This window comes from Pinus tabuliformis, chromosome 1_2, assembly GCF_031772625.1.
Source record: "Pinus tabuliformis cultivar Carrire ecotype Pingquan chromosome 1_2, CPIR1, whole genome shotgun sequence".
In the NCBI taxonomy this organism is placed as follows: domain Eukaryota; kingdom Viridiplantae; phylum Streptophyta; class Pinopsida; order Pinales; family Pinaceae; genus Pinus; species Pinus tabuliformis.
In genome coordinates, this window is record NC_142298.1 from 817801806 (window position 1) to 817823789 (window position 21984).

The following is a 21984-nucleotide window of genomic DNA, read 5'->3' on the forward strand; positions in this document are numbered from 1 at the left end:
AGCTACAGAAAATTGACAAAACTGCGGAAACTTGAACTTGCTAAACTGTCATTAGTTAAAACCATGCAAAATTCTTCTTAATCTACTAAAAATAAAGGAAAACGATGTTAATTAACCACTTAGACATATAGAGACACATCATGAAATATTATGGTAAATAAGGTGGCAATTGAGAATTTAATTGGCCCCATGCTGAACAAAACCCATGTTTTCGTTTTCTGAAATTCGCTTTCATTTGCTCAGAAAACACGTTTGAAGTTGACTGGTCAAAACTGTTGCGTTTTTCCCTTGATTTGATGTTGGAGTTCCACACGTGCGAGCTGGGTGGTATTTGACCAATAGAAATCCATATTGTAACCTTTAGAAACAATGTCCATGTGCCGAATTTCCTTATATAGTGGTGCTACTACCTCAACCATGGAGGTAGCTACAGAAAATTGACAAAACTGCAGAAACTTGAACTTGATAAAATTTCATTAGTTAAAACCATGCAAAATTCTTCTTAATCTACTAAAAATAAAGGAAAACGATGTTAATTAACCACATAGACATATAGAGGCACATCATGAAGAATTATGGTAAAAATGGTGGCAAGTGAGTGAAATGGTGCAATGGATGGTTGGAAGTAATGGCTTAATGAATGACAAAGACAAGTGAAAATGATGACAAATAAGTGACCCAACATCTCCCCAACACTGATATCTTTGCATGTCCTCATGCAAATTGAGTCCCAAAAATGAACTCATATACCTCTTTTCTTTATCCACATAAGGTTGTCCTATTTCATTCTTGGATAATGCTGCTTTAAAAGATATTGGTTAATCTTATCAATGAATTTATTCTTGTATCACCTATCCTTTCTCCTTGCCAACATCATGAGAGAATGAAACCTTGATAATTACTTGATTTCTTCCATAAAATAACGATATTTTTTAACACTGTATCGATGTACACACCAAGCCTCATCTCCATGGAATAAAGCTAATTTTGAACACCCCCTTCTTTGATGCCTAAATCTAAAAGTTGAATGTTTCAATGGAAAATAAAATATGAATGCACACCATGTAAAATACAACTCCCAAGAAGTAGCTTCTACCAAAATATACTATTTTATATTTTCCTTCTATTGTATTCATCTTAGAATCCATGTCACCCAATTGTGCTGCAATTAGACCATAAAGTGTCCAAGAAATGGAGTTGAACCAATAAAACCATCTCCATCGTACAAGATTTTTCAACCAAAATTAACCCATAGAAGAGATTCTAAGAGGAATAAAATTTTGATGAAATGATTGAAGCAATGTGGTAACTTGGAGTAACAACAACTGACACCATCCCAAAGTAGGTGATCTAGAGGAAAGTGAAAGATATGAATAAGAAGAACCATAAAATTTTCGCAGATATCCACTTAAGAGAAATCATAAAGAAGACTCAAACTGATTTGCATTGATACAAAAGAGTAACAACTTACGATATCCAATGCTTAACTCAATTCTTTGCAATGTGAATCATGTTCATTGCCATACTTTTGGAGGTGTGCCTCAAAGCCTTCCTTATACATGTTGAAATAGGATATTAGTATTGTCTGTCTAATCCTTATTACTGTCCTCTTCTTGGGCCTTGATATCAATGATTTGTGTTGATTATGTAAAGAAAAAGAAACTATTTGTGTTGCTCCTAGTAACTCCTGTTACATCTGCTTTATGATGTCAAAAGAACCTGCTCTCGAATTTCTTCCACTTTTTACTCAAATCTTGTTCTTGTTTGTTGCATATATTCTTGTAAGACAACATCTTTGTGATCTCGTACCCATAGAAGAGAAAAATGTGCAACAATTTATACAAAGGTGCAAAAAACATTATCTTTGATCTTTGGGGATGAACTCATATTTGTTTCTCTCTCTCTCTCTCTCTAGGATACTCCATTTTATAGGCATATTGTTTGTGCATACTTCAAAGTACTTTGAACATCTCTTTTGCTATTAAAAACTTTATGAACTACAATTTCAACACATACCTTACCTAAGTCCATCTCTTGCCTAGTAGAGGAGTCAAAACATATCAGATTTCATTGACCTCTATTTTTTCAACAAATGATCTAAGAAAGGATTGCAAGCATCTATTTTCTTTTTTTAAGAAATAGACAATGGATCAAAACATCACAAAATAAGACATTGAGGTCTATCATTTATGAATAATAAAAGTGATGACCACCAACTAATGCTTTCATTCCTTCACAAACATGTCTTCAATCAACCTTTGCTCCAAACCCTTCAAATTTGTCTTGGACCCAACTCTTAAACACATCATAAGATAGTATATTAACATTTCATCACTGATATCATATTTCAAACTCAGGGAATGTAAGACATTCATGGTGACTTCTACTATGGATCACTACCATGCCAAGCTTTCATACTCATAATATTTGCATGATGACTTTTGAATATATTGCACACTATTTCTTGATGAAAAAACTTGTGGATAAAGCATGAATTTGGTATGAGGCATAGATCAATGATGGAAAAGATGGTTGAGGCTTAAGTCAATGATGAAAAAGATAGTTTGTAAGAATGGTAATTAAAGTGGTTATTTATCACATTTTCCTAAATTTTAAATAAACTAAAAAGCCTTATGCAAGTTTTTACCTCACAGTTACCTTTTGAAGAACTTGAAATTTTGATGTAGGCGTTGTAGATGTTAGAATAAAACCATTCTACCAGTGAATAGATACTTGAATCTTGGGCTTTTGAAAATTCTGAAAATGACTTTTCATGCCACCCAATATTGCACAAAAACATATGACGTGAACTCATTTTAAGGCCAAATTGAGTGCTTCAAAAGGGAAATGGTGTAATTTTACCTTTTTTACCTCCTCATGCCTTCAAAATCCCATTTTGATGAAGAAAATATGTTCATGTGCAAAAATACCAAAATCTAGCCTAATCTGTCCACAATGGTGAAAAATGAAAATTCGCCTTAAAAACCCGCTAAAAAATCCTGGAAAGTTGCACTTTTTGGAATTTTGCCTGCATTTTACTCAATTTACCATATTTTGAGAAAACCCAAAAGCTTAGAATTTTTTATTTCTGCTCCAATCTCTTGAAATATTTGTACCAAAACTGCTTGTGGAACAAGCTGCGACAACAAAAATAGGTTGTTACAACAATAGCTACAGAAACTGCAACCTTCTGTAGCTATTGTAGAAAATGTCAATATTTGCATAAAGTTGTTATCTCCGAGTTTGAATTGCTGATTTGGATTGTGTACTGCATGCTGAAATAGAATCTATGAATCATAATGCATATTGACTGAAATAATGCATATTGACTTAAATAGGCCCAATTTTATAGATTTGCTTTGAAAAGGAAATGAATGAAAAAGAGTTGTAATTGTGCCATCATGTTGCTGTTGAAAAACAAGATGAACATGTTGCTACAAGGAACCAATAAAATGTATTGCTGCAAGTTGTTGTTGATTCCATAAAACCATTAGTCTTCATCAAAACAAAAATTCATGGTACAGTTATTACCATGTGAATGAATGTGCCGAAGCCGAGCATGGAAATAAATCATTGGATTACTGAACACTAATGAAACTCGTTAACCAATGTGAGACAACTCACCGATAATGTAAATGAGTGTCAAGGTACCTGAGTGCATCTTGACAGGGACGAATGAATGTGTTGAATTCGAGTTTCCTGTAAGATCTGACAATCGAGAGACATTGTTGTATTCCCATTGTTTTGAACGAGGAGGCTTGCCATTGATGTATGCAAGTTACAAGGCACTCCAAATAATATCTAATCTTGATCCTAGATAAGGTGTTGAGGTCGATCAGACAAGATTTGTTGGAAAGTGGGCCTTAAGGAATCTCACATCAACCAACTCGAGCATAGAACCAAAAATGATTTGAAGAACCATAATAAAAGATTGAAACAATCATAAAATTGTAGAACTTATTGTGAACTTTGCTCGCCATTTGCCTAGTTTTCAAGAAAAGCTCATGTCCAATTGTGCCAACAAACTGGTTTTCACAATAGGACTTATTTTTCTCTTTACTTTTATTTTTATTTTTTATATGTCCTACTCTACTTGAAAAAGAAATCTTGTTCAAGTATATGAATACTTCCAATGGAACCATGTGTGTAACAAGATGATAGATAAACTCATATGCAGGTTTGAAATATACTCTTTGATATATACTAGTATATGAGAGACCAACTGCCTTGATTGAGATGATGTTAGAAGATACTGAAGAATGGAGTACTAGGCTCCAATGACTGTCTTGAACCATGATTCAATGTAATATTTTCTTCCTTGGCTTCCTGCTATCATGCCATGTAAATATTCAGAGATGTGATCTCCATTCATATAATCTAGTGATAGGCATGCAAGAAACTTTTCAATCTCAGGTTCCAACAACTGCTCTTTATTGACAAGTATCCATGATTCATGGAGCTTATCTGAATATTCTTCTTTTTGTTTTTGTTCTTCAATGGAAGCTAGAGAATCATATTGCAATGCCTCAAAATTGTAAGTGGATTGAGGTGTTTTATTATTGGGGATCTGAAATGGTTGTGCAGGTAGTTGAGTGGGAATGGATCTTTGGGGTGTTTTTATGGGTGGTAATGGGAAAGGTTGAATCGAGGTCAACTGAGGGTGAAACTAATGTTGTGGTGGAGATGAATGGTATGGATAACATTGATGTTGGTATTGAGGATAGTGAGGGAAAGATTGAGGATATGGTGGATTTTCCAATTACTTTGTGATTGTTGTGCATAACGTGAACTAAGATCTTGTATCATAGCGGATTGATGAGTTTGACATGGTCTTCTTGGAGCTACATAATAGGATTGTTCCAATGTTTGATTTGCTCCTTGGTAAACTGCTTTTAACCCTAGTAATGATGGACAATATTTAGTAGTATGTGATCCTACATAGTTTTCACAAATTTTAATGTTATCAAGTGGACATTCATGCAAAGAATGTTTCTTTTTGCATTTAGGGAAAAATATAAATGAAGCAACATTCTCAACTCTTTTGCTTTTTTTGCATTCTTATCATATCAATTTGTTCATTTAAATTACCAAAAATGTCTAGCAAATTGTTAAGTTCAGTTTGACTTACTAATACTAATGTTGACTGACTTACTCTTTCCATAACTAGATCATGAGGGGATCTTCCATTCTTTGTTTTTCCTCTTGATATGTTCTTGCACAGTTCAAAAATATCTTGAAATGACAATTGAGAGACATCTCCTTTTCCCACTAGGTTAAGAAGATCAATCCATTAATCTCTTATAGCATTTAGTATGAGAGTTTTTAATGTGTTTGATCCTAAATTATGCAATTTAGATATTTTGATATAAGTAAATCTCTCCACTAAATCTTCTAGGATTTCATCCTCTTTTTGGTTCATCTTAAAAACTTCATTTCTAAGGTCATGGTGTATGCAATAATCTTTATATTTTTCCAAAAATACTCTTTTCATATCATCCCATGTCCTTATATAATTTGTTCCTAAAGTCATGAACCATCTAAGAGCTCTACCCTTCAATGTTACCAAAAACAAATTCATTTTTTTCATGTGTAATGAGTAGCCATAAGATCTACAAATTATTTGAAATTCAAAAAGAAAGGTTTCTGGGTCTTATGATCTCATACCTTTTAAGTTAGGAAGTACGGATGGAGGTATGTTCTTCATATGAGCATTGACATTAGTTTCTTGAATGGGAAATCCAAAAGGATCTTCCTCATTGTCATCATCTCCCTCCATTTCTTGAACCTGTTTTTTTACCTCTTCTTCTACCTTCAAAAATAAGAATTTATGATGTGGATTTGTGGCTCTTACTGTACCACATGATATAGTGGGGGTGGTAGGTGATTGAAGTTTTTTTTTTTTTTTGGTAATGAAAATAAAAGGACTCCTATATACACTTCCCCAACAACAACGCCAAAATGTTTGGTGATTTAATTGATCTTAAATTACTTACATAAATTGTCAACCAGGGCTAGTATACTGATGAAGTGTATGTGCACTGTATGTGCTAGAAGTTCTTATTATTCAAGAAATTCCTAAATTAAATTGAGATGTTGGGATGCACATGTTAACTATGAAAATAAATATGTTATTCTAGAAATCAAATTGATCACACTTGCTTAAAATAATTAATTGCAAACTAAAATCACCATAAAATTATTACACTGACAAAATAAAGATCACATTTTGCACAAATAAATATCACTCTTGCTCAAAAGAAAATCACACTTTCTTCACTCTTGTTTGAAATAAATCACACTTGAAAATGAAACTAAATTCAAATTGCTTAAAAAATTATTAACTCTAAATTAAAATCCTACTCACACAACTATACTACATATCTATATCAATCTCACTTCACTCTACAGCAAAATGATTAAGCAATCTTAATAAAAAAATCCTAATCATTCATTCGAAAATCAAAACTAAGAATTTAAACAAACTAATGAAATGTTAAAGCAAAACGGAGAATTGAAATGTTATCTACAGTTAATGAAAGCCTTACAACTCGAGGGGGCCCTCATGCGAGATGTAGGCAATAACACAACTCCTCTACATCAACACCATGCAAAAAAAAAGGAATGAAAAAAAAAAGAGTCCTGTATTTGCAAAAACAGAGTCTTTCAAATAATAATCTCTCCCTCATCAAATAGATTACAGTGGTTTTATAGATCTCTTAAGCAACTAGAAATTCAGAATTTGATTGCATGAATTGTGCCATGAGATAAAATCAAATATGTTTTGAAGGATTTTAGGATAAAAGATGATCCAAAATAAGTTCATAATGATCTTCTTGTCATGAATTTTCTGAAGAATAGCTTGTTCTCGCTTATTTTTTGACTGCGCATTAAATGACAATTTGAAAAACCATATATCCACGTAATATGCAAAATAAGGCTCCAAAGATCTTAAAGAATCTCTCAAATGGTAACAAATTTGAGAAAAATACTCATAGAGAACTTAATTGGGCCTGTGCTGAACAAAACCTGTGTTTTCATTTTCCAAAATTCGCTTTCATTTGCTCAGAAAATGCGTTTGAAGTTGACTGGTCAAAACTGCTGCGTTTTCCCCTTGATTTGATGTTGGAGGTCCACACGTGCGAGATGTATGGTATTTGACCAATATAAATCAATATTGGAACCTTTAGAAAAAATTTCCATGTGCCAGATTTCCTTCTAGAGTGGTGCTACTACCTCAACCATGGACGTAGCTATGGAAATTTGACAAAACTGCAGAAACTTGAACTTGCTAAACTGTCATTAGTTAAAACCATGCAAAATTCTTCTTAATCTACTCAAAATAAAGGAAAACGATGTTAATTAACCACTTAGACATATAGAGACACATCATGAAAAAATATGGTAAAAATGGTGGCAAGTGAGTGAAATGGTGCAATGGATAGTTGGAGGTAATGGCTTAATGAATGACAAAGACAAGTGAGAATGATGACAAATTAGTGACCTAACACTTATCATAGTAGCCCCTCAGCTCATGTTTACCTCGGGAAAGCCAGTGAAAGTGGGTATATATGAGAAGAGGTGTGTTACATTAATTCACCTAGTAGATGAGGTTGAATTAGTTGGGGTGGTTTCTTATAGTTGGATGTTCTTCTTAGAGAGGTACATGAAGAAATTCAAAGGTTTTGTTTGACAAAAGGAAAAACCAGAGGGGTCTATGGAAAAGGGGTATATATCATATGAGACTCTCTATTATGTCAGTGAGTACATCAAGAATATCGACAACACACTAGGTGCAATGATTTGGGACGACAATAGGGATGAAAACAAAAAAGAAGCAGAGCTTCTCAAAACGAATGGAAAGATGTGCATGATAAAGAGTAAGTCACTTATCATTTGTCAAAATTTTATGCAGTAACCATTCACACTGAATTTCATATTAATGCATATTTTTATCTCATACATATTATCCTGATCATTTCAAATAAAATAAGCCAATGAAATGCCCTAACAATTGGGTTGTAGATCAAGTCAGAGATAAATATGGTACATCTGGTCATTACTTGCATGATGAAGAGGATGCACCAAACATAGCGATTAGTTGCAACAACTCGGTAATTGTAATCTCTTTCTGTATAGTTTTAACTTCATATTTCACATTTGAATTCTAACATTTGTATATATTTTATATTTTTAATTATGTTTGGGTTATTAGACACATGACACTGTGATTTTTTTCACTTTTTTATAAGTCCATTTGTTCCCATCTATGTGGGCATATGGACATCATTTTTGCATAGAGGATGTTGATGATGGATGCATGACACAACACTGTGTAATGGAATTCGAGTTCAACCAATCTGGTCATGCTAGCCACCATAATCAAATCCTAATGCAAGGGATGTTAGTTTATGTTGGAAAGATATAAGGCATCATTCAAGTGGACTTCTCTTCATTCTAATGTGTTATTTTTAGGTGCAGCTGGTGGTACACCTTTGATCAAAATAATGTAAAGGAATATCTTGCAGTAGTGGGTTGATATCTATCAACTCTAGAAATATGTGGCATGAAGCTAGGGAGCCTTATGCTTTCCAAAAACATTGCAACTAGGTGTTTTTTTACCCAGATGTGTTGTATAGGGATTGGTGGTTTGTATTAAGACATGACCCTAGATCAAAACATATTTTTGAGAACAATAGTGTTATCATGTCAAGCGAGGAAGATAATCATTGTGATGACAATGAGAGTGATATGTACTTGCGTTATTTCATCATTTATACTATTGTTGTATGTTTTTGTTTTCTTTATTTTGCTAATTATTTTAGTTTTTTATTTGTCTTGTTGAATTTTTATAATATAATTGGTAAGATTCATAAACTTTTTTACGCGTTTTTTTTGTAGTGGAAACATTTTTACACTTAAAACTAGGTATTTCCAATTGCGTACAATGTCTATGATAATAAGGATTCAAGGTGACAACCCTTTTCAAATAAGAAAATGATAATTAAATAGTAAATTTAGAAACATTATTGAATATTTAGATACGTATTGGTTTAGTAATCAATTCACATGTTTTTTCTTCTTGTTTAGTTCAAAATCAATATAAAACATCATGTAGTGATAACTCTATGAGGACTTTACCAATGAAAAAATGTGTATTAATATGTAAGATTAAATTCTTGACATGAGAGGTGCAGTCATGTTTACTATATTTAAATTACAGTTCTTGCAACTTTATGCAAACTAAAAGGAGGTCTTATGCATGTATTAAATGTTAATTACATATTTTTATGGACCATAAGAGAAACAAATGGGCTTGCATGGAGGAATGAGAGGTTTTAATTTTTTCTTCATGGATAATGGAACAATTTTTACTTTTCTTTTCAATGGTAATTATAAATAATTTGTTTGAATTTCAAATACACTTGGTGATGCATTTTTCTTTCCTATTTAGATTATGTGAAATAACTATCTATTTTTATGTATTTATAAGTAAATTATTTAAAGTAAACATGTCTTTATCATTGTGAACATGATGTAATATTAGCTAGGAGAAATGTGAAAATATGAATTTTAGTGACTATCTCGTGATAAATATGTGGAAAAAATAATATTTTTTGAGTTGTTCATTAAGAAATAATCAAATATATTATTTGTCAAAAGTTTAAATCTAATATAGTATCATTTTTATATTATTTAACTCATATTTATTATTAAAAGGAATTAAATTTAAACCGGTACAATGGAAAATAGAGAACCAAAATAGCACCAAAATGTTATATCTTTATTACTAGAAAAAAATTCACTTGCCTCTTTAAGGGAGAACTTCCAATAGAACAAATCCCGAACTACAAGTAACTTCACAAGCCTTATTTTACATTTCTTGATTCTCATCTTTAGAGAGAGAAATTTCTACTTTAAACCGGTAAGAGTTACTATAAATATTAAATTTAAATTTCTTGAAAATCTCATAACTTTATTAAAAATTTAATTTTTATAAAAAATAAATTTTTTAGTATATTAAGTCTAGATTAATTATAAAAAATTCGACTTAAGTTTTTTATATTTTACAATAAATTGAATTTAATAAACCACTATTGAATTGGTTAAATTGTATATTTGAATAATTTATTTTTATTATTATTTTATATTAAAATTTAAATCAATTACACATTTTCGTCTTATTAAGAACTAACTAAATTATTTTACTTTTCATTATTTTTTCCTTATGAGTATTGAAATATTTTACTAATTAAGTTAGATTGAATATCATTGAGCTATCTACGCAATAGAAAAATATTTATCGTAAGTTTACAATCATTGTTTCAACCATACTAAACTTTGTAATTTATAAAAATATCTTTGCTTGTTTTTTAAAATTAAGTCATTTTTCATGAAAATTTATATATAAACGTTTGATATAAGTTCACTAATACATAATCTATAATAAATATTATCTCATAAAAATAAACATGATCATGATGATAACCATCTAACAAACATAAACATCATCTAAGATACACATTCAAATTCACTACCATCATCTAATTATATACACCTCTAGCACATATAAATGTCATTAGCTAGCACACAAATCTAATAATCTAACAAAGCATCATCATCGTGATCATATCTAACAAAACACAAACATTGTAATCTAACATCATCACCACGCACATCCTCAAATTAATATACATCTCATGTCAAATAATTGTTATCACATAGACATCTATCTACAAGAACATTAAATGAACATATCTAACATGACCTAACAATATACACATCAACGCCAACATATAAATTAAGTACATAAACATGAAAAAAATGCATCATATATATATATATATATATATATATATATATATATATATACAAGTCATATAATTGCAATTGAATATATAATACAACATACGTAGTAGTGCCAGCGAGGTCTGCAACAAAAGATGATGGATGATAAACCACTGCCTCAACATATGTCGAACTCTAAGGTGGATCGAGAGGAGGTGACTGGTCGGCAGTAGAAGACGATGGATGGTTAACGACTGCCTCAACATTATTGAACCCTGAGATGGAGGAGGAGGTGGCTTATCTACTCTGTCAAGAGAAACATAAGGCACATATTCTAGCTTTGGCATCTGATCATTACGCAACTATGGAGGAGGTGTACTGCCAGAAGGCTCATTAAAATTGTCACCAGGATCTGATTGGGTAGTGCCACCAGAAGCATCATGATCATGATCATCACCCTCATTATCATCATGATCTGACATATCTGCTACTGCATGCCCTACATCCCTCATCGTTGTCAGTAGCCTACTAGCTCTGAAGATATGATGCATAAGAGACATCATCTCGCGCGAACAATCCCTATAAAGATCCGTGAAACTTGGATCTGCATTGATGTCTTGAGCCCTCGTAGGGCAGACTCCCTCCTCAACCAAAACTCTAGACAATTTGTCGCAATAGTCCATCCAAAATCTCAGACTAGCTCTACGGGCCCAGATTTCCACAACCCCTTGACGATGTGCCTCACCGTCTTGGGAATCGCCCATCTCCTCATCTCCTCCATCCGGTGGGGGAGGAGGAATGTCCCCATTGAATGTGTCAATGTCTAGAAAATATATAGTACACAACAATAATTAGGCAAATTTCATTATTAATAAAACAAGTTAAAGAACGCGCTAGAATAAATTTTATTCTAATTAATTAAAAAATAAAATGAAACTATATTAATTTAAAGAAAACACTAATATTATCTCTATCATCTGGAGGCTCAGCTGGTTTGAAGAGGATGTTGGGACACAGCCTCTAATCAATTCCCGCAGAAGGAAATAACAACAAGATAAACACATGGTCAAACTCACTGGCGAGTAGCGCCATTTCCTAGGTGGATATCCTAGTTGAAAATTCCAGTTGGTCCCTCTGAGGCATCATCTAGCCCCACATGCACATCTGAACCTTAGTGATCAGCCTAGGAGGGCCATAGTAAAATGTAGGCCTCCTATCTGGAAACCTCCTAAAAAATAAATAAAAAAGCTTTGAATCGAAAGGGAAGTTTGCCTTCCAATGTATCATTACACAATGTCTATCTAAATCCATACAAAACTGCCTCAAAAAAGTGGCGTGCCATTTGATACAACGTCGTGACTGAATCGAATAATTGACATAATACAAAAGAGGGCAACTAATGAGCTTCCCTCACTACTAAAGTGTGCAATCGTGGTGACTAATAACGGGAGGCACCTAACCTCCTATGGAGCAAAAGAAGAAATTTATAGTTGTCCACCACACACCCAAAAATTTGTTGGACTGACTGCATGAGGTCTAAGATATCTTTGAGAGTAGCAAAGTTGACTCTCTGCTACAACCCCATGGGGAACATCATGGAACTAGGGAAAATCCACTCTCTCTTGGATAGGTCAGTTATAAATTATATGTCTTCCTCAGAGGGTCTATACCACGCCCCAAGACCGACATGGAAACCCTGATCTTGGACACTCCATCCGAAGATCAAATGCGCCAACAAAACAAAGTACGCCTTCAAGGATGTAGTCTCCTCGTATTACTTTACGAGTCCTACATTCCTTAAGATCCCTACATTCCTTAAGATCCCTCCAGTCGTTGCAGTAATAGGGCGAGGGTATAAAACCCTCTCCCTCACTCTAGCCTCCCATGGTTGGACCACATTGTATTGGTTTGCCATTTTCTCCTGCTCATGTTGTTTCTCCCTTTACTAATGTCTCTGCTACATGAATAACATATAAAATTCATCGGCCTCATAAAATACAATTTTTTTTATTAAATGAAAAATGTTATAAATATGGAAACATAAATTTCAGTCAACAAAAAAAAAAAACCCCGGTGCGCCAAAAAGTAGTAATGCATCGGCTCTATTGCACACTGCACTGAGCTTGATGCACAGCTACTTATGACACACCGTTATTGATTCACATATTTAAATTTTCATCGCGGTGCATCACACTTATGTACCGGTGCGCACATATAACCTTTTCGCACCAGTACATAACATTCAAGTTATCGAATGCACCAAGCTATATTTTTAAATATTATTTTTGTGATGTGTTTAGTAAATATAACTGCACCAGGCGTAACCTAAAAATATACGCACCGACGTACAATTTATAGCTTTCTTGGTTTGTTTTCATTTACGAGACGCACCACAACAATATAAGTGTGTTATGTTCACACACCAAATTGCGGCGCACCCTGCAACTTTACAAGTTTCACCACTATCAGCGTGAGCCGAACATATCAAGCACACAACACAGGTTTATTTTTTTCAAAAATAATAGAATTTTTAAGCTAATTTGCAATTTTGATCTACTAAAAAATTAAATCAGAGAGAAACATAGATATTACCTAGACATTTGCTCGTCGGGGAGGCTTTGTTGACATGTAATGGAGAAAAACAAATTTTTCCACAGTCTGAAAAAATTGGAAAGTTAGGCAATGAGCATGGTACAAAAGGATGGTGATCAAGATAAGAATCAACGTCAAGGCGCTTGCATGAGGCATGAGTGGTATTGGTGCTTCAGAGCTCTCTAGCACTATAGATGGTAAAAATGAAATTTACATTCGAGAGTATTTTTTTATTTAACCCTCCTCTAGTGTGTTATTATAATCACATCGGTGTGGAAGATATCAAAGAGTACCATTTTTTTTTTTGTTAATTTAAAAATATATAGCGGTGATTTTGTTAAGATGCCCCAGGGCCTTCTAATACAGGTACCGCACCAGTGCTTTGTTGGACTATAGCACTGCTCTTAAAAAAAAAAAAAAATCACCTTGCGGTGCTCTTTAGAAGACACTTCGATGTGTTTTAATACATTTACAACACTGGTGCATCGTTTGAAAATAACACCACATTTTTTTGAAATTTAAAAACTATAGCGGTGCTCCTTCTTGGTATGCATCGGGGCGTTTTACTGCTAGAAGGGCACCGGTGTTGCTGGTGTATATAAAACTGACAAATTTTAAAAGTTATCCTTTTTCCAGTGCTATTGATTATTCAAGCATCGGTGTGTTGTTTTATTTAGCACACCATGTTTTTTTATTTTATAAAAATAGATTTTCCACAGTGCACCATGTTCTATGTGGCACCTATGCTTATATGGATAGTAAAGCACTAGTGTATTTGTATATTGTATACACATTATGAGAAAATCATTCGCTAAAACATTTGCCCACCCACCTCCACTAGTGACCTCTGCTACAAATGATTTTTTGGGTTATTTTTATAGGGGATTTCACAAAAAAATCTGCTAGGACTTTTTCTTGTAGTGTTTATACATATTTACTTTCCAAGGGGTTGTAGCTATTGGATACAATTCTTTGCCCACTAAGTTTATTTCCTCTTGGGATGAGATGATATTATTCTTTCTTAAAGCCTTCTCCACATCTAAATATAATAAAATTATTTAATTAGATGTGTTAGAAACCTATTTGATGACATAGGTATTTTGAGGGAAAATATTGATGAACATGGAATTCCACATGTTGAACCAAGTCCTTTGGGTAATTTTTCTTGATATGGATTTGATGAGGAAGAGATCTTAACGAAGGAATGGAGAGGGAGTTGGGAATTTCATCCCTAGATTAGGTGGAGTAAGAGGGTTTTATCTTTAGTAGTCTTCTTCTAATATTCACACAGTGTGAAAAAGATGAAGATGATGAAGTGAACATATATATTGGATATTATGTAGGGATCTCAATGTATTATGTGGGATTTATTGGTATGGGTTTGAGTTTAAGACAATATGTTTCAAGAAATATGCAAACATGGTGAATCAATGAGTGGATAACAAAAATGTTATGCATCAACATTCCATAGCTATCACATGAACTAATTTGGTACTTGAAAGTAGTTTTGACTTTGTGTGGTTTCCCAACAATCATCAAATGAGCTATTAACCTAACTTTGTGTGGTTTCCCATGAATCATGACGAGTTATTATCCCATTTTAAGAGACTAGTTGGCATCATGTTTAAAAGAACTACGATTAAGGTTTTACCTAATCAACTTTACATGAATGGTTGCATTGAAACTATATTTAGACATAACTTTTGTATACTTAAGGTAGAAATCTTTGACATTCAATAGACATGCCATTCCTTGTTTCATTGTCATGGTATTAGATTTTGGTTTATTATAAATAAGTTTTATTCTTTTCAAAATTACGTTTAACTGGACTCCTAACCATTTCATGCCCTAAAATAGCTAACTCAAGGATGATATCTAACCCACACAATTGCATCCCCTAAAATTTGGAGCCATCTGATACCCCATTTGGGGCACCCCTCTAAAGAATTTTTGGGAAACTTGCATATAATTTAGGAAGTGGTTGGTTGCAAGTCATCTACTCGTTATGAATGTTTATGACCCTCACAAAAGGTGTTTAAGAATGGTTTAATCTACAATATATTTTTTACAGTGGTTCTTAACTAGTATCTAAATGTAAATTAGAGCTTATGTTGGTTGAATTCGCATTAGATATGAGTCTCTTTGGGGTCACTAAAATTCATTTGGCTATATTGATGGGTGAGTGTGAATAATATACTAACTGTGTTACTTTAATTGCCATGATAACTTGATGGTACTTTACAATGTGCCTTTCTAAAGTGTTGGCCCAAGATAAACCAATGTTGAGGCGTGTAAAGGATATACATTTAACTACACATATCCTAATTCCCTAAGATCTAAATTTTAAGGATACTAACATTATCAACCTACCACATGCACCAATATAACGATTCCACGTTTATATTGTACTTGGAGTCACATTAGTCATAAGTCAATGAAACTTCAACTATCATTAGGGGAATTTTGAGGTCTAAAATGGACCTCCTAAGGAAATTATAAAATAATAGTGGAAATAATAAAATAAGATTAGATCACATCATCAAATTTTAGAGGGAAAAAAGAAAAAAACTATTTTTTCAACTCATATTTTCAACTTATCTCCCTATGAGTTTACTCAAATTTCGAGTGGCAACACTCATTGGATGAAAAATATGGTTCTTCATCTAATGAGTACCCATGTTGCATACTTTTGATGGACCCTACTACACGAAAAATGAGAAATACATGAAAAATATGATTGCAATCACGTTTTTTCACGTATTTCTCATTTTTCGTGTAGTAGGGTCCATCAAAAGTATGAAACATATGTACTCCTTGGATGATGAATTAATTTTTCATCTAACGAGTACTCTTTCTAGAAATTTGAGCAAAACCTTAGGGAGATAAGTTGAAAATACAAGTTGAAAAAGTAGTTTTACTATTTTATTATTTTTAGTCTTTTTACCTTTTTACTCCAAAAATGGTGAATCATCCCCCATGGTTGACATCATCATCTTGAATCCTATTGGTTCTTACAAATTTTATTTGGGTCATACATTTTTCTTAGGAGGCTCATTTTAGACCACAAAAATTCCCCTAATGGATTGTAACTAGATGAACATGTGGACTATTTGCATGTGTACTTGTACCTCATCTAGCAAGTACATGTGTTTTCCTTCTTGTAAGCATCACTTTGTTAGGGTAGTCAATGTTGTAGTCAATGTTGTAGAACTTCAAAGGAAAATGGGTTTCACTTTGATACCCAATGGCTTCAGCACAATTTTTTTTAGTGTTGACCCTCCCATTATGTTAACGGATGCAAGTTAAGACATCATTAAGCTATCCAAGTTCTAATTTTATACCCGATACCATTTTGAAATCTAACCTCAACTAATGAAAACAAGCTATGCATATAGCATATTAAAATAACTCCAATTATAAGAAGAAAAAATGTTAAGCAAATTTGCTCCAATGCCTTAATTAATGACGTTGATCATAACTCCTCCAAAGATCAATCCATGTTCCACATCTTGTAGAAATGGATTAGAGAATAAAATATGTACATATTTGATGGACAGGTTGACATAGGAATTAGAAAATTGGAAAACCAAAGACAACTAGACACCTAATGAAAGTATAAGATTGTGCATGAAACTATGTGGTGAAAAGCATTTTCTTTCTTCTTTGTATTATTGATTCCTTAAATATTCATTGCTAGAATTTCTTGTTATAGTTCCAACTTTATATAGGTGTAATGACATCTTCATGCCAACCCCTTCTTCCATAATTTTCTCACATAAATTGGATTAATATTGGTATAACCATAAAAGCATATGAATCATTGTATGCTTTTGATATTGTATTTCCTTATCTCTATAAAATCTTTACAAAATAATTTTTTCATTTTATTTTTTAAAGTTTTGAAAATATTATATGGGAGAATGCATGAAGATGGGTTACACTTTTAAATGTGGCGATAAGATTTCAAAATTTTACTCTTTTATCAAATTGAAGCCCTCAAAAATCAGATAAGCATTGTGAATTTTGATTTAAAGTAAAAAGACAATTTGTGGAGAATTATGTTGTCGTGCTAATGAAATTTTTTGCAAAAAAAATAGTGTTGTATAATATGTCATTTTCCATTAAATGAAATGATTGTCCTTGCAAGTTATTGCACATCTTAAGAGGTATGTGTAATTTTTAATATGTGTGTGTGTGAACATAATCTACATGGAGAGAACTAAGTTTTTCATATTAATTTTTTTTAATCCAAAATTATATTTTTTTAATTAATTTTCGAAGTTGGCGGAGTAATATTTCAATTGCATTTTGGAGACACATGTATTCGCGTAAGATTTTTTTCAATTGTTTAAATAAATTGAAAAAGCAAGGGTACCCTTTTGAATAGGACTTGTAAACGAAGATAGTGTTATTTTTAAAATTGTTTTGGTTGTTTGTATTTTATGTGATTGATTTTTTATTTAGCCCCTTTGAAATTGTCCAAAAAAAATTCAAGCATGATGTTTAACTAGAAATAGATGAAAAATATCAAATGAATTGGAAAAATTCAAACTTATAAGCCATTGGATAGAGGATTCATTCACGAATCCAACAAGATCAACTCTGACGCCTAAGAAAAATTCTTGCCTTAAGTCCACTAGGATACAAAATAGTGTTGCAGAGAAATCTGTAGAAGGGGAGCTATAACCTTGCTTTTTAAGGCTCTCAGTAGCTCGATCAAGTGTTTAAGGTAAAAATTTAGATAGCTCGATCAAGGGTTTAAGAAACCCTTGATCGAGCCCTTAATGTGGTTAAAAAATGGCTCGATCGAGCTTTAAGGCTCAATCAAGCCACCTTTTTTAATTTCGTGCCCAAAATGTATTGGCGAGAAATTTTTAAAAATTGGCTCAATCGAGCCCATTACTCAATTGAATCCCTAACCTTGGATTACACCAAAGCTCGATTGAGCTTTTTTTTTAATGCTAAATCGGGCAATCTTGAAGCTCTCAAATAGCTCAATCAAGGTCTTAAAGATTGCTCAATTAAACACTTAAAAAGTCTCAATCGAGCTGTTTTTTTTCACCACTCCATGCATAGACCCATATTTAAATTGATGTTATTGTGTTTACAAAAGATTTTTCGGCGAAGATCACATGAAACACCATTTGTCGACGCGTTTCGAACCAACCAGTGTGGTTCATCGTCAGGAACCACACTGGTTGGTTCGAAACGCGTCGACAAATGGTGTTTCATGTGATCTTCGCCAAAAAATCTTTTGTAAACTTGATATGGATCACAAAAGCTTAAACTCTATTGATGTTATTGTGATTTATAGTCTATTTTTTTTAGAATAATAATAATAATTTAATTTGATATTTTAACATAATTCAAATCAAAATAATGTATGAGAATTTATTGTTTGTAAAACAAAAGACTGCTTTTTGCATAACTATTTAGATTACAATGTGCATATATTCTATAGAGGGATTTACAAATGTGTATATATTCTTTGTCACATCTCTCTAGGTTAACACAATAACCAAAAAAAATATTTGTATTTTTTTTAATAGCAACCTTAGTTGTTCGCTTGCGACTTCAAAATTATAAAGAAATTACAACCAGCAATTATTAGGTACAGACATACAAAAATCAGGTTGGTACTTCGACGTGTATATATATAAATATAATGCACTCACCTACCCTCGTAGGCCTTTACCATTATAACCATTACAAGTTTATGAACCATTTGGCTGTATTAATTATATTCATTTAAATTCATACTCTGGGTTTTGCACCAGATGACTTCACAACCCTAGTAGGGTTGGAATGCCATGACGTGGCTGACATGAACAGTCAAGAACCTTCTGGATGTAGAACTGAGTCTGTCCACTTGGCAGATCGATCTCGGGTTTTACTTTTAGATATACGTCTCTCTGGATTTGGAATCATCGGACGGTGGGGATTGATTTAGAGGGCAACTAACTCAGCCTCGCTCTTTTCCTGTTGGGTCTCATTTACTCATTCCCTGCTCTGCATCTTGCTTCCTATTGTTGAAGAGGGTTTACCAGTTCTGAAGGTTATTGCAGTCCAGCCATGGCAATTGTTCATAGTTCTGGAGTCGTGTCAACGCTACACGGTCTGATTGAACCCTCAGGTAAGAAAAATTCTTCAGTTTGCCTATTCCTTCGGGGCTACCACATCTTTAGGTTTTCATTAAATGTTTTCTCTGATTGAACCCTCAGGTAAGAAAAATTCTTCAGTTTGCCTATTCCTTCGAGGCTACCACATCTCTAGATTTTCATTAAATGTTTTCAATCTTCCGGTTACTATTTTTCCCATGCAGTGGCCCAACCTCTTACCACACTATCAAAGATCAAGGGTTTACAGAAGCTTCGTAGTTTTTCCCACTTTATCTTTCTTCTTTTCCTGTTTTACCTATTCAGTACTGCTGCCAGTTAATTTTTTTTTTAATGTGCAGTTATAAAGAGAATTTCCCTTCCGCAGCTTCATCTTGCGTGCTAGATTTTTCTCTATGCCAGTTGCAGGGTTCAGGTTAATTCCTCCTCCTTGTCTATTTCTTCCACCCAGAACCGGTTAAATAATCCTCATTTGATTTTCAGAGTTAAAGACTGTATTTACCCTTCTTCCTTTATCTTTCTTCTTTTCCTATTTTACCTATTCAGTACTGCTGCCAGTTAATTTTTTTTATAATGTGCAGTTATAAAGAGAATTTCACTTCCGCAGCTTCATCTTGCGTGCTATATTTTTCTCTATGCCAGTTGCAAGGTTCAGGTTAATTCCTCCTCCTTGTCTATTTCTTCCACCCAGAACCGGTTAAATAATCCTCATTTGATTTTCAGAGTTAAAGACTGTATTTACCCTTCTTCCTTTTTTGCGTGGTACAGGTACGCTACCATTGGGTTATGCTGGACTGCCTGGAGATTGACTGATGACTTCTTCTTTCCATTTCAGGTGTTCTATTCTTCACAATGTCTCTTAGATGGAGAAAATCTACCACCTCTTCGAATACTGGAAATACTCGAAATCAAACCCTATCTGGGTTAGTTTCTCTGGTTATTCTTCTATGTTCTGGGTTATATTTCAGCGGCATATAATTGTCAGTTCCAGGATATAAATTAAAAGGATCTCTACACACAGTTTGTTGTAACATTGATTCTGGGATCTATTATTTCATTTTTGAATGAACAATGTTAAGGTTAATACATATATACCGTTAATTCAAACCCAAATTAAGGGTTTCCAAATAGATTATTTGGTATTTTGGATTTGCTATCATGCATTTTGGCCGCCGACCTTTTTACAGAATTTTTTGTTAATTGTCATTCACATATTCAACATCTCATCAAGGGCTTTATATCATGTACCTATATTCGAAATATATTTCGAACTGTACTCAGTTTGAGCATAAAGGAAAATCTATAATAACCTATCATGCCACCGGTTTTACCGCTCCTGTTTTTAAGAAATATAATTGTAATTTTTTTTAGTGTGTAGTAACATATAGACTATATTGACTATAAAACAACCTCTATCTATTATATTTTCGCCAAATGTTAATTATTTTCTATTTGTGGATAAATTATTTTCAGTTGGTACTTCGTAGCATTCTTAAACTACTTGTAATCCATGTTGATTTTAAAACGAGTACATATTTTCTTTGGTATCCAGTATACACTCTGTTGGTATATATTATGTTTACTTATCAGTACTTATTTTTTTCTGTAGGTTCTTTAACTACTTATAAACGCATTTGAGTTGGGTTTTTGGGAGATTCTTACTCAAGAACCTGCCATATTTTCCAAATCCATATGTTGGCCTCTGGATTGTTCCCGGACAATAGGCCAAGGCCTGCTTCTGGCCTGGAACTAACCGGTGCCCATACTTATTAACACTGATTATTGTACATATTCACCATAAAAATAATAGTATTACTGTAACTTTTATGTTCAGTCATCCGAATTCCGCTCATTCAAGCTTAAACAGTATAAAATAACAATGACTGTTTCTTGACAGAAATATAATCACAGTGACAAGATACTTATCTAGTTTCCAAAGCAGTTAGGCTGTCACAGGATTACTGAGGCGAAAATCCTCCCGACCAATTCACAGGATTACTGAGGCGAAAATCCTGCTCCTCCCGACCAACAAGAATGGAAATTGCGTCCAATTCTTCCCCGAGCCAGTCCACTTCCACTTCCAGAACAGCCATTAGATAGGAATCAAAACAGTCCCACCTAGAACTTTTAGACCACACCATCAAAACAGTCCCACTTAGAACTTTTAGACCACACCAGTTTTGTCTAGGTTTATCTCAAACCCCACTAGCTCCAACCAGCTCAGGTCTCATAGGGAATTCCACTAGTTCCAACCAGCTCAAGAATCCCAAGAATCCAAGAATCCTCACAGGGAATTCCACTAGCTCCAACCAGTCAAGAATCCAAGAATCCTCACAGGGAATTCCACTAGCTCCAACCAGTAAAGAATCCCAAGAATCCCTTTCTCTAGCAGTGTCTTGTCTTTCCTCTTCCTCCACAACGCGGTACAACGTTTTGTAAGGAATCAGTTCTATATCCTCCCTTGGACCTCTTCCAACCAGGTACCGAGTCT

General features: G+C 33.4%; 1 long non-coding RNA gene across 13 annotated transcripts; it reads left to right on the forward strand.

Moving 5' to 3' along the window:
• Nucleotides 1-19054: 19054 nt before the first annotated feature.
• LOC149208417 (uncharacterized) lies at nt 19055-20623 on the forward strand. 13 transcript variants are annotated; one of them, XR_016252747.1, is made up of 4 exons: nt 19097-19598; nt 19835-19908; nt 20075-20148; nt 20329-20623. It is a non-coding gene; the product is annotated as an uncharacterized LOC149208417 (long non-coding RNA). The 13 variants fall into 13 exon arrangements; XR_016252748.1 differs by having other exon boundaries at nt 19097-19510; nt 20075-20142; XR_016252756.1 differs by having other exon boundaries at nt 19106-19510; nt 20075-20142; nt 20262-20623.
• The last annotated feature ends 1361 nt before the right edge of the window (nt 20624-21984 follow it).